We start from the raw sequence: 10984 nt of genomic DNA, 5'->3' as shown, positions 1-10984 counted from the left end.
ACACCCTGGTAGGTTGATTAATAACCTGAACCAGATTGCAGGCACTGGTTACAGTAAGAACTTTCCTCTTGAGCGGACATCTTGATGAAAACCAGTCAATATTCAGGTCCCGAACCCTCTCTGTTTACATCACATACACGATCAAGCATTTCACACATATTATTTAGATACTGACTGTTAGCACTTGGTGGCCTATAGCAACACCCCAAAAGAAAAGGCTTTAGATGTGCCAAGTGAACCTGCAACCACAACACTTCAATAACACTTGACATAAGATCTTCTCTAAGCATTACAGGGATATGGCTCTGAATATATACAATATATTGGCTGATCTGGTGCACATTTCGGCAGCAGAGTTCTGTACCAGTTTAACTCTGTTTGGTGGTGATACCAGTGAGGATTGTTGCAGTAGTCCAGTCAGGAAGTGGGGGTTTCCGTGCTGGAGTGTGAGGGGCGAAGCCTGAAGATACCCTAATTGGAGTAAACTAACGGATAACAATACTGCTACTTACAGCTGTTTCACTCACATCTAAGGTACCTGAAGTTAAATAATTATAGATATATTCCTAATTTCCACTTTATTCAAGTGCTGGATTTTCACCCAAAGTGGCCAAACCACCAGTCATTCTGATCTTAACTCCAACCCACAGATTAACCATCTTTCCCAGTATAATGCCATTTTAGTTTAGTTTAGTTTATTAATTCGACCATTTAAAAAAAACAAGCACACATAAAACTTGAAAAAGCCATACATGCACATGAATAAAATCATGGAGGATAACACAAAATAAAGTCTGGGACTTATTTCCATTGTGGTCCTTTTGAGACAAGATGGCTAGACAAGATCGAACACAGTATGGCAGTGAAATAATAAAACTAAAACATCTCATCATTCCAGTTACATCATAGGGGTTATTCATATTTTGCTATTTCCTTTTGCAATACATCCCTCCATTTTACTGTCTTACAAGGGTCCTGATCCTCCCTATTTCTAACATTTCTACCGATATTGCTCTAAAAATTAATACTTTATCCAAGAGGATAATGATATTTTTGCTCCCGAGTGGCGCAGCAATCTAAGGCACTGCATCTCACTGCTAGAGGCATCACTACAGACCCTGGTTCGATCCCGGACTGTATCACAACCGGCCGCGATCAGGAGTCCCATAGGGCTACGCACAATTAGCCCAGCGTCGTCCGGGTTAGATGAGTGTTTGGCCGGGGTAGGCCGTCACTGTAAATAAGAATTTCCTCTTAACTGATTTGACTAGTTAAATATAAATGTAAAAAATCCCATTGACCTAGAGTGGTTTTGCGAATCCCTTAACAATATAGTTTGCAGGTCCAGCTGAACCCTGATATTATGACATTCCATTCGAGGACCTGACTCCAAAAGCGATCCACCGATGGACAGTACCAGAAAATATGTTCTATTGATTCTGTTTCCTTGTGACAGAGTCTGCACAAGGCTGACCATTTTAAGCTATTTAGGATTTTTAATGGGTGTCAAACAGATCAATTCTTTAATTTCTTCTTTAAGTAATTGTCTCTTCCAATTTTGTGGCAGAGCCGCAATGAGACGTTTTAATTTTGTATTGACCATACACTGCCATAGACTGTTGTTAGTTGCTTGTGTGACATAGTTTTACCATTCTTTTCTACAATGTCCATAAATATTATACCCTTCTCGTAAAAAAAATGATCTGCCTTTTCTGGAGGATGACATTTAAATTGTAGCCAACTCTGTATTTCTTCATTTAACAAGGAGGATACTGTACTGCTAGGGGTCGGGAAGCAAATAGAGAAAGAAAATGTAATAATAAATGAAACATGAGTAGCGTACAGACATAACACAGGAACAGAATCAATAACGCCTGAGGAAAGAACCAAGGGGAGTGACAGATATAGGGAAGATAATCAAGGAGGTGATGGAGTCCAGGTGAGTCTCATGAGGCACAGGTGCATGTAACGATGGTGACAGGTGTGCGTAATGATGAGTAAACTGGCGACAACAAGCGCCAGAGAGGAGCGGGAGTAGACGTGACAGATAATTTAAACAGGGGTCCATTGTTAATGCACCGAAAATGTAAGGTTTGAATCTGCAAAAAGGCAAAGAGCCCAATCTTTAACATAGGGTGGGCCTCTCTTAGTAGCTTGCTAGATAACCAATTTGGATTTAGATACCATTTGTAAGTCGCTCTGGATAAGAGCGTCTGCTAAATGACGTAAATGTAATGTAAAATGATTTCAGTACAATGGAGGCTTTAAGAGAGAGGTTTAATGCCTTAATATGTAATCGTTTTAACCCGCCAAACTCATGTTTGTTATATAAATATACTAATTTAACTCTATCTGCTTTGCCATTCCAAATAAAATGAAATATTTTTTTCTTACATGATTTGAATAAGGGATTCTCCTGGAGTCGGTAGAACCATGAATAAATACTGTAAATGAAACTGATCTTTCCTGAATAAATTCATCAAACAACTTTTGTTTTGAGTCTGGATGTGTAATGTTAGGTTTTATATTTCTTCTGTAAGTCTTTTCTCTGTTGACTGATACTGTTTTATTAATCCTGCCAAAAAATCATAACACTAGATTGAACTTCACTTAACTTTCTAGAGTTTTCCCTGTTAGTTAAAACACTATCAACGTTTCCCTTTACTATGGCAATTGTGATCAAACCAATACAATATTAGCCACTTTTAATGCAACATACCGAAACAAAACGACTACGCAAGAGATTTTGTTGTAGGTAGAATGCATTGGAGTAGGGTTTTATTGCACAAGACTCAGTCCTTACTCTACAAAGACAGGTGAGGCATAACCAATCAAAGCTGCAGTAGGGAAATAGACTATTTCCATATATGGATCTGTTCCATTTACTTTGAACTGGACTGTGATTACAGCTGTGGTCATGAGTAGATGCGCTTGTTTTGAGATCAAAGCGAGAGCTGCATGTAGCCACATGTGTACATTTTGTTCATGTCCTTTGCTAGTTAGTGAGTTATTAGCCCAGTTATAGATCATTTGTAGTCAGCAATGGGGGAGTGATTGCTTCCTACAAGAGCACAAAATGGGTTATTCTCTGTAGTAATGGTATGCGATTAATAATGCATTTTATTTTGTAAAGTGGTTTCTTCCATCAAACAACACAACAACATGTTCAGTCACCTCCTTGTCTGAAGGACAAGTGGATAAACAGGTTCATGTCAAGTCCTGCATGTTTTTTCTCATGGAATGTAGGCCTACATTGAACACCACACATTGGCTGTTACTGTAGGCTGAATGATAGAACAGCTATTTCCATGTTAAAATGTTATGGGATGCATTTTCTGCATTTCTTTGATGGTAGGCCACTATGGTAGGCCTACATTATGATCAAATAGCCACAGTAGCCTACTTGGCCACTGGTAAAACTGCAAGTTAAAGCGGGTACAGCCTCAGTGTTCACAGTAAATGCCCACTGGAAGATTTCACTATGTTTAAGTTTGCGCTCAGCTGACCTGAAATTTGCTAATTCTTGGAAAATATTTGACTGAACATTGGCGGAGGTTTGTGTTGGATTTGCCCCAAACATAATGCTTGGTATTCAGGACATGAAGTTAATTTCTTTGCAATTTTTTTTGCAGTTTTACTTTAGTGCCTTATTGCGAACAGAATGCATGTTTTGGATCATTTTCCATCTTTTCACTCTGTCAATTAGGTAGTAACTACATGGTGAAATCCCTGATCGGTTTACTTCCTCTCCGGCAACTGAGTTGGGAAGGACGCCTGTATTTTTGTAGTGACTGGGTGTATTGATACACGATCCAAATAATATTTAATAACTTCACCATACTTAAAAGGATATTCAATGTCTGCTTTTTAAAAATATTTACCCATCTACCAATAGGTGCCCTTCTTTGTGAGACAATGGAAAACCTCCCTGGTCTTTGTGGTTGAATCTGTGTTTGAAATTCACTGCTCGACTGAGGAACCTTACAGATAATTGTATATGTGGGTTACCGAGATGAGTCATTCAACAATCATGCTAGATTAAACACTATTATTGCACACAGAGTGAGTCCATGCATTATTTGTATTTGTATGTATTATAGATCCCCATTAGACGCTGCCAAGGCAGCAGCTGTCACGTCCTGACCATAGAAAGCTTTTATTTTCTATGGTAGAGTAGGTCAGGGCGTGACAGGGGGTTTTGTCTGGTTTATGTATTTCTATATTGGTTCTAGTTTCTTTTTTCTATGTTGGGGGTTTTGTCTAGTTTATGTATTTCTATGTGGGGTTCTAGTTTCTGTATTTCTATGTTGTTGTTTTTTGGGATGATCTCCAATTAGAGGCAGCTGGTCATCGTTGTCTCTAATTGGGGATCATATTTAAGTTGTTGTTTTTCCCACTAGGTTTTTGTGAGAGATTATGTTGAGGTAGTGTATGTTTCACCTCTTCGTCACTGTTATTTTGTTTAGTTGTATGTCTTGCATAGTTTCACAGTTAAAATAAAATGTGGAACGATACACACGCTGCGCTTTGGTCCCATTCTTCAGACAACCGTGACAAGCAGCTACTCTTCCTGGTGTCCAGAAATGTACATACAGTTAATATCTTTACACTTGCCAACACATTATTACAACATATTTATAATACACCATTATGTGACTTGTTAAGCACATTTTTACTCCTGAAATGATTTAGGCTTGCCATAGCAATGGGGTTGAATAACTATTGACTCAAAAATGTCAGCTTTAAAAATGTTATTAATTTCAAAATACATAATTCCACTCTGACATTATCGGGTATTGTGTGTTGGCCAGTGACACAGAATCTCAATTTAATCCATTTTAAATTCAGGTTGCAACACAACAAAATGTGGAAAAAGTCAAGGAGTGTGAGTACTCTCTGAAAGCACTGTATATTGTAATGAACACAATGGGAGACAGAGAGCTGGTTTCAAGCACAGGGCACAGCAGGTGTTTATTTGTTAAGGACCACAGGAGGAGGCAGGTAGCTGGGTCCAGGGGCAGGCAGAAGGTCATACACAGGAGGAGGCAGGTAGCTGGGTCCAGGGGCAGGCAGAAGGTCATACACAGGGGGTCCAAAAGGCAACATTACAGGCAGGGAAAAGGCTAGTAACGTCGTCCGGAAGATCAGGCAATAGGTTGATAACAGGAAATCCTATAGGCTAAGGTACAGGCAGGAAATAGGCGTCGTTAGTGAGGCAGGCAAAAACTATCATACACAGGAGGATTAAATTACGGGGGAAAACAGCGCTCCGAATAGAAGTGTGTGACAAAACAAACAATACCTCACAATGATGGGGTGCAAGGAACTGAACTAAATGGCGTGTGATAATGACATACAGATGTGTGAACAGGTGATCAGAATTCAGGTGATTAGGATCTGGAAAGTGAGCTGCATTCAGGGGATCTATGTGTTTGAGAGTGTGAGCTGGAAAGTGGGCTGGAAAGTGAGCTGCGTTCAGGGGATCTACGTATTTGAGAGTGTGAGTTGGAAGCAGCTGTTACATATATAGCCAAGTTATTGTTAATCATTGTGAAATTTTTCCTCATTTTATTATTATGTTTGTATATTTTTCTCTCTGCGTTGTTGGGAAGCGCCCGTAAGCATTTTACTGTTAGTCTACACCTGTTTACGAAGAATGTAAAAATGTATTTCATAAAAAATGTATCCCTAGATTCACCCTTTTCATCCCCAGACACAACCCATCTGTGTGTCTCTCTCTCTTCTGCCCCAGGACCAATCAACCTCTCTCTCGCTTCTGCCCCAGGACCAATCAACCTCTCTCTCTCTTCTGCCCCAGGACCAATCAACCTCTCTCTCTTCTGCCCCAGGACCAATCAACCTCTCTCTCGCTTCTGCCCCAGGACCAATCAACCTCTCTCTCTTCTGCCCCAGGACCAATCAACCTCTCTCTCCTGCCCCAGGACCCATCTACCACATCCTCTCTCTCCTGCCCCCGGATCCATCTACCACAACCTCTCTCTCCTGCCCCAGGACCCATCTACCACATCCTCTCTCTCCTGCCCCAGGACCCATCTACCACATCCTCTCTCTCCTGCCCCAGGACCCATCTACCACATCCTCTCTCTCCTGCCCCAGGACCCATCTACCACAATCTCTCTCTCCTGGCCCCGGATCCATCTACCACAACCTAACTCTCCAGACCCAGTACCCATCTACTACATCCTCTCTCTCCTGCCCCAGGACCCATCTACCACATCCTCTCTCTCCTGCCCCAGGACCCATCTACCACATCCTCTCTCTCCTGCCCCAGGCCCCATCTACCACAATCTCTCTCTCCTGGCCCCGGATCCATCTACCACAACCTCTCTCTCCTGCCCCAGGCCCCATCTACCACATCCTCTCTCTCCTGCCCCAGGACCCATCTACCACATCCTCTCTCTCCTGCCCCAGGACCCATCTACCACATCCTCTCTCTCCTGCCCCAGGACCCATCTACCACAATCTCTCTCTCCTGGCCCCGGATCCATCTACCACAACCTAACTCTCCAGACCCAGTACCCATCTACTACATCCTCTCTCTCCTGCCCCAGGACCCATCTACCACACCCTCTCAAATATTGCATGTAACAAACAGTTACATGAACTACAGCATGGTTAAGCAAGTTAATGTTTTCAACAGTTTACTAAACAACTACTGATTTAGAACCATGGAGTTACTGCAAGTCAGTACAAAGACAACAGGAGCACTGCCTCCGTTATTCCTGCACCATGCCTCCACTATTCCTGCACCATGCCTCCGCTATTCCTGCACCATGCCTCCACTATTCCTGCACCATGCCTCCACTATTCCTGCACCATGCCTCCGCTATTCCTGCACCATGCCTCCGCTATTCCTGCACCATGCCTCCGCTATTCCTGCACCATGCCTCCACTATTCCTGCACCATGCCTCCACTATTCCTGCACCATGCCTCCGCTATTCCTGCACCATGCCTCCGCTATTCCTGCACCATGCCTCCACTATTCCTGCACCATGCCTCCACTATTCCTGCACCATGCCTCCACTATTCCTGCACCATGCCTCCACTATTCCTGCACCATTTCAACGTATACATTTAAACATCATCAAATCAACTAGGCTATTCATGCTTAGTTTAATACAGTGAAAACAAACTGAAATATAACAGAAACTATTTAGTCCAATCAATGTCCCAAAATATCATGTGGCTGTCCATGGAACTGATTTCTGTCTGTGTGTGTGTCAAATCAAATCAAATTTTATTCGTCACATGTGTTGAATACACCTGTTGTATTCAACACATGTGATGAATAAAATTTGATTTGATTTGACACACACACACACACACACACAGACAGAAATCAGTTCCATGGACAGCCACATGATATTTTGGGACATTGATTGGACTAAATAGTTTTTGTTATATTTCAGTTTGTTTTCACTGTATTAAACTAAGCATGAATAGCCTAGTTGATTTGATGATGTTTAAATGCATTTCACCTTACTGTGAAATGCTTACTTACAATCCCTTAATCCCTTAACCAACAATGCAGTTAATTTGCAGTTGATTAATTGTTCAGCAGTCTTATGGCTTGGGGGTAGAAGCTGTTAAGGAGCATTTTGGAAATGGACTTGGCACTCTGGTACCGCTTGCCATATGGTAGCAGAAAGAACAGAGTATGACTTGGGTGTCTGGAGTCTTTGACAATTTTTTGGGCCATCCTCTGACACTACCTAGTATATATCTCCTGTATGGCAGGAAGGTTGGCACACACTACCCTCTGTAGTGCCTTGTGGTTGGAGGCTGAGCAGTTGCCATACCAGGCGGTGATGCAACCGGTCAGGAGGTTCTCGATGGTGCAGCTGTAGAACTTTTTGAGGATATGGGGAGCCATGCCAAATCTCTTCAGTCTGCTGAGGGGGAAAAGGTGTTGTCATGCCCTCTTCACGACTGTCTTGGTGTGTTTGGACCATGATAGTTGGTTGGTGATGTGGACACCAAGGAACTTGAAACTCTCGACACGCTCCACTACAGCCCCGTCGATGTTAATGGAGGCATGTTTGGCATGTTTTTCCTGTAGTCCACGATCATCTCCTTTGTCTTGCTCACAGGTCGCAGTTGTAAATGAGAACTTGTTCTCAACTGGCCTACCCTGTTAAATAAAGGTAAAATAAAATACATTTAAAAAAACATTGAGGGAGAGGTTGATGGTCTGGCACACTGAGCTGTAGTCAATGAACAGCATTCTCACATAGGTGTTCCTTTGATCCAGATGGGAAAGGGCAGTGTTGAGTGTGATTGAGATTGCGTCATCTGTGGATCTGTTTGGGCGGTATGCAAATTGGAGTGGGTCTAGGGTTTCTGGGATAATGGTGTTGATGTGAGCCATTACCAACCTTTCAAAGCACTTCATGGCTACGGACGTGAGTGCTACGGGGCTGTAGTCATTTAGGCAGGGTGCCTTTGTGTTCTTGGGCACAGGGACTATGGTGGTCTGCTTGAAACATGTTGGTATTTCAGACTTAATCAGGGACATGTTGAAAATGTCAGTGAAGACACCTGCCAGTTGGTCAGCACATGCCCGGAGCACACGTCCTGGTAATCCGTCTGGCCCCGCAGCCTTGTGTATGTTGACCTAATTGTTCCTAGAATTTCTAAGCAAACAGCTGGAGGCAGGGCTTTCTCCTATAGAGCTCAATTTTTATGGAATAGTCTGCCTACACATGTGAGAGACGCAGACTCAGTCTCAACCTTTAAGTCTTTACTGAAGACACATCTCTTCAGTAGGTCCTATGATTAAGTGTAGTCTGGCCCAGGGGTGTGAAGGTGAACGGAAAGGCTGGAGCAACGAACCGCCCTTGCTGTCTGCTGTCTGCCTGCCTGGCCGGTTTCCCCTCTTTCCACTGGGATTCTCTGCCTCTACCCCTATTACGGGGGCTGAGTCACTGGCTTACTGGTGTTCTTCCATGCCGTCCCTGGGAGGGGTGCGTCACTTGAGTGGGTTGAGTCACTGACGTGGTCTTCCTGTCTGGGTTGGCGCCCCCCCTTGGGCTATGCCGTGGCGGAGATCTTTGTGGGCTATACTCGGCCTTGTCCCGGGATGGTAAGTTGGTGGTTGGAGATATCCCTCCAGTGGTGTGGAGGCTGTGCTTTGGCAAAGTGGGTGGGGTTATATCCTACCTGTTTGGCCCTGTCCGGGGGTTTCATCGGATGGGGCCACAGTGTCTCCTGACCCCTCCTGTCTCAGCCTCCAGTATTTATGATGCAGTAGTTTATGTGTTAACATTAACATTTGAACATCTAGGCCATGTGCTGTTATAATCTCCACCCGGCACAGCCAGAAGAGGACTGGCCACCCCTTATAGCCTGGTTCCTCTCTAGGTTTCTTCCTAGGTTTTGGCCTTTCTAGGGAGTTTTTCCTAGCTACCGTGCTTCTACACCTGCATTGTTTGCTGTTTGGGGTTTTAGGCTGGGTTTCTGTACAGCACTTTGAGATATCAGCTGATGTAAGAAGGGCTATATAAATACATTTGATTTGATTTGATTTAAAGGTCTTAGTCACGTCGGCTATGGAGAGCGTGATCACACAGTCGTCCAGAACAGCTGATGCTCTCATGCATGCCTCAGTGTTGCTTGCCTCGAAGCGAGCATAGAAGTGATTTAGCTCGTCTGGTAGGCTCGTGTCACTAAGATGAGTGTCGGCGCCGGTGTAGTATGATTCAATCTTAGCCCTGTATTGACGCTTTGCCTGTTTGATGGTTCGTCGCAGGGCATAGCAGGATTTCTTGAAAGCTTTCGGGTTAGAGTCCCGCACCTTGAAAGCGGCAGCTCTACCCTTTAGCTCAGTGCGAATGTTGCCTGTAATCCATGGCTTCTGGTTGGGGTATGTATGTACAGTCACTGTGGGGACGACGTCCTCGATGCACTTATTGATAAAGCCAGTGACTGATGCGGTGTACTCCTCAATGCCATCTCGGCCTTGTCTCAGGGTAGTAAGTTGGTGGTTGAAGATATCCCTCTAGTGGTGTGGGGGCTGTGCTTGGCAAAGGGTGGGGTTATATCCTGCCTGATTGGCCCTCTCCGGGGATATAGTCAGACGGGGCCACAGTGTCTCCCGACCCCTCCTGTCTCAGCCTTCAGTAATTATGCTGCAATTGTTTATGTGTCGGGGGGCCAGGCTCAGTCTGTTATATCTGGAGTATTTCTCCTGTCTTATCCGGTGTCCTGTGTGAATTTAAGTATGCTCCCTCTAATTCTCTCTCTCGCTTTCTCGCTTTCTCGCTCTCTTTTTCTTTCTTTCTTTCTTTCTTTCTTTCTTTCTTTCTTTCTTTCTTTCTTTCTTTCTTTCTTTCTTTCTTTCTTTCTTTCTCTTCTCTCGGAGGACCTGAGCCTTAGTACCATGCCTCAGGACTACCTGGCCTGATGACTCCTTGCTGCCCCCAGTCTACCTGGTTGTGCTGCTGCTCCAGTTTCAACTGTTCTGCCTGCGGCTATGGAACCCTGACCTGTTCACCGGACGTGCTACTGTACCTTGTCCCGGACCTGCTGTTTTCGACTCTCTCTCCCTCTACCGCACCTGCTGTCTCTAACTCTGAATGATCGGCTATGAAAAGCCAACTGACATTTACTCCTGAGGTGCTGACATGTTGCACCCTCTACAGCACTGTGATTATTATTATTTGACCCTGCTGGTCATCTATGAGCATTTGAACATCTTGGCCATGTTCTGTTATAATCTCCACCCGGCACAGCCAGAAGAGGACTGGCCACCCCTCATAGCATGGTTCCTCTCTAGGTTTCTTCCTAGGTTCCTGCCTTTCTAGTGAGTTTTTCCTAGCCACCGTGCTTCTATATCTGCATTGCTTGCTGTTTGGGGTTTTAGGCTAGGTTTCTGTATAGCACTTTGTGACATTGGCTGATGTAAAAAGGGCTTTATAAATACATTTGATTTGATTGATTGATTGATCATCCAAAACCCACACG

This window comes from Salmo salar, chromosome 16 (genome assembly GCF_965601325.2).
Source record: "Salmo salar chromosome 16, fSalSal1, whole genome shotgun sequence".
NCBI classification, from domain to species: Eukaryota; Metazoa; Chordata; class Actinopteri; order Salmoniformes; family Salmonidae; genus Salmo; species Salmo salar.
This window is presented reverse-complemented; position numbering follows the sequence as displayed.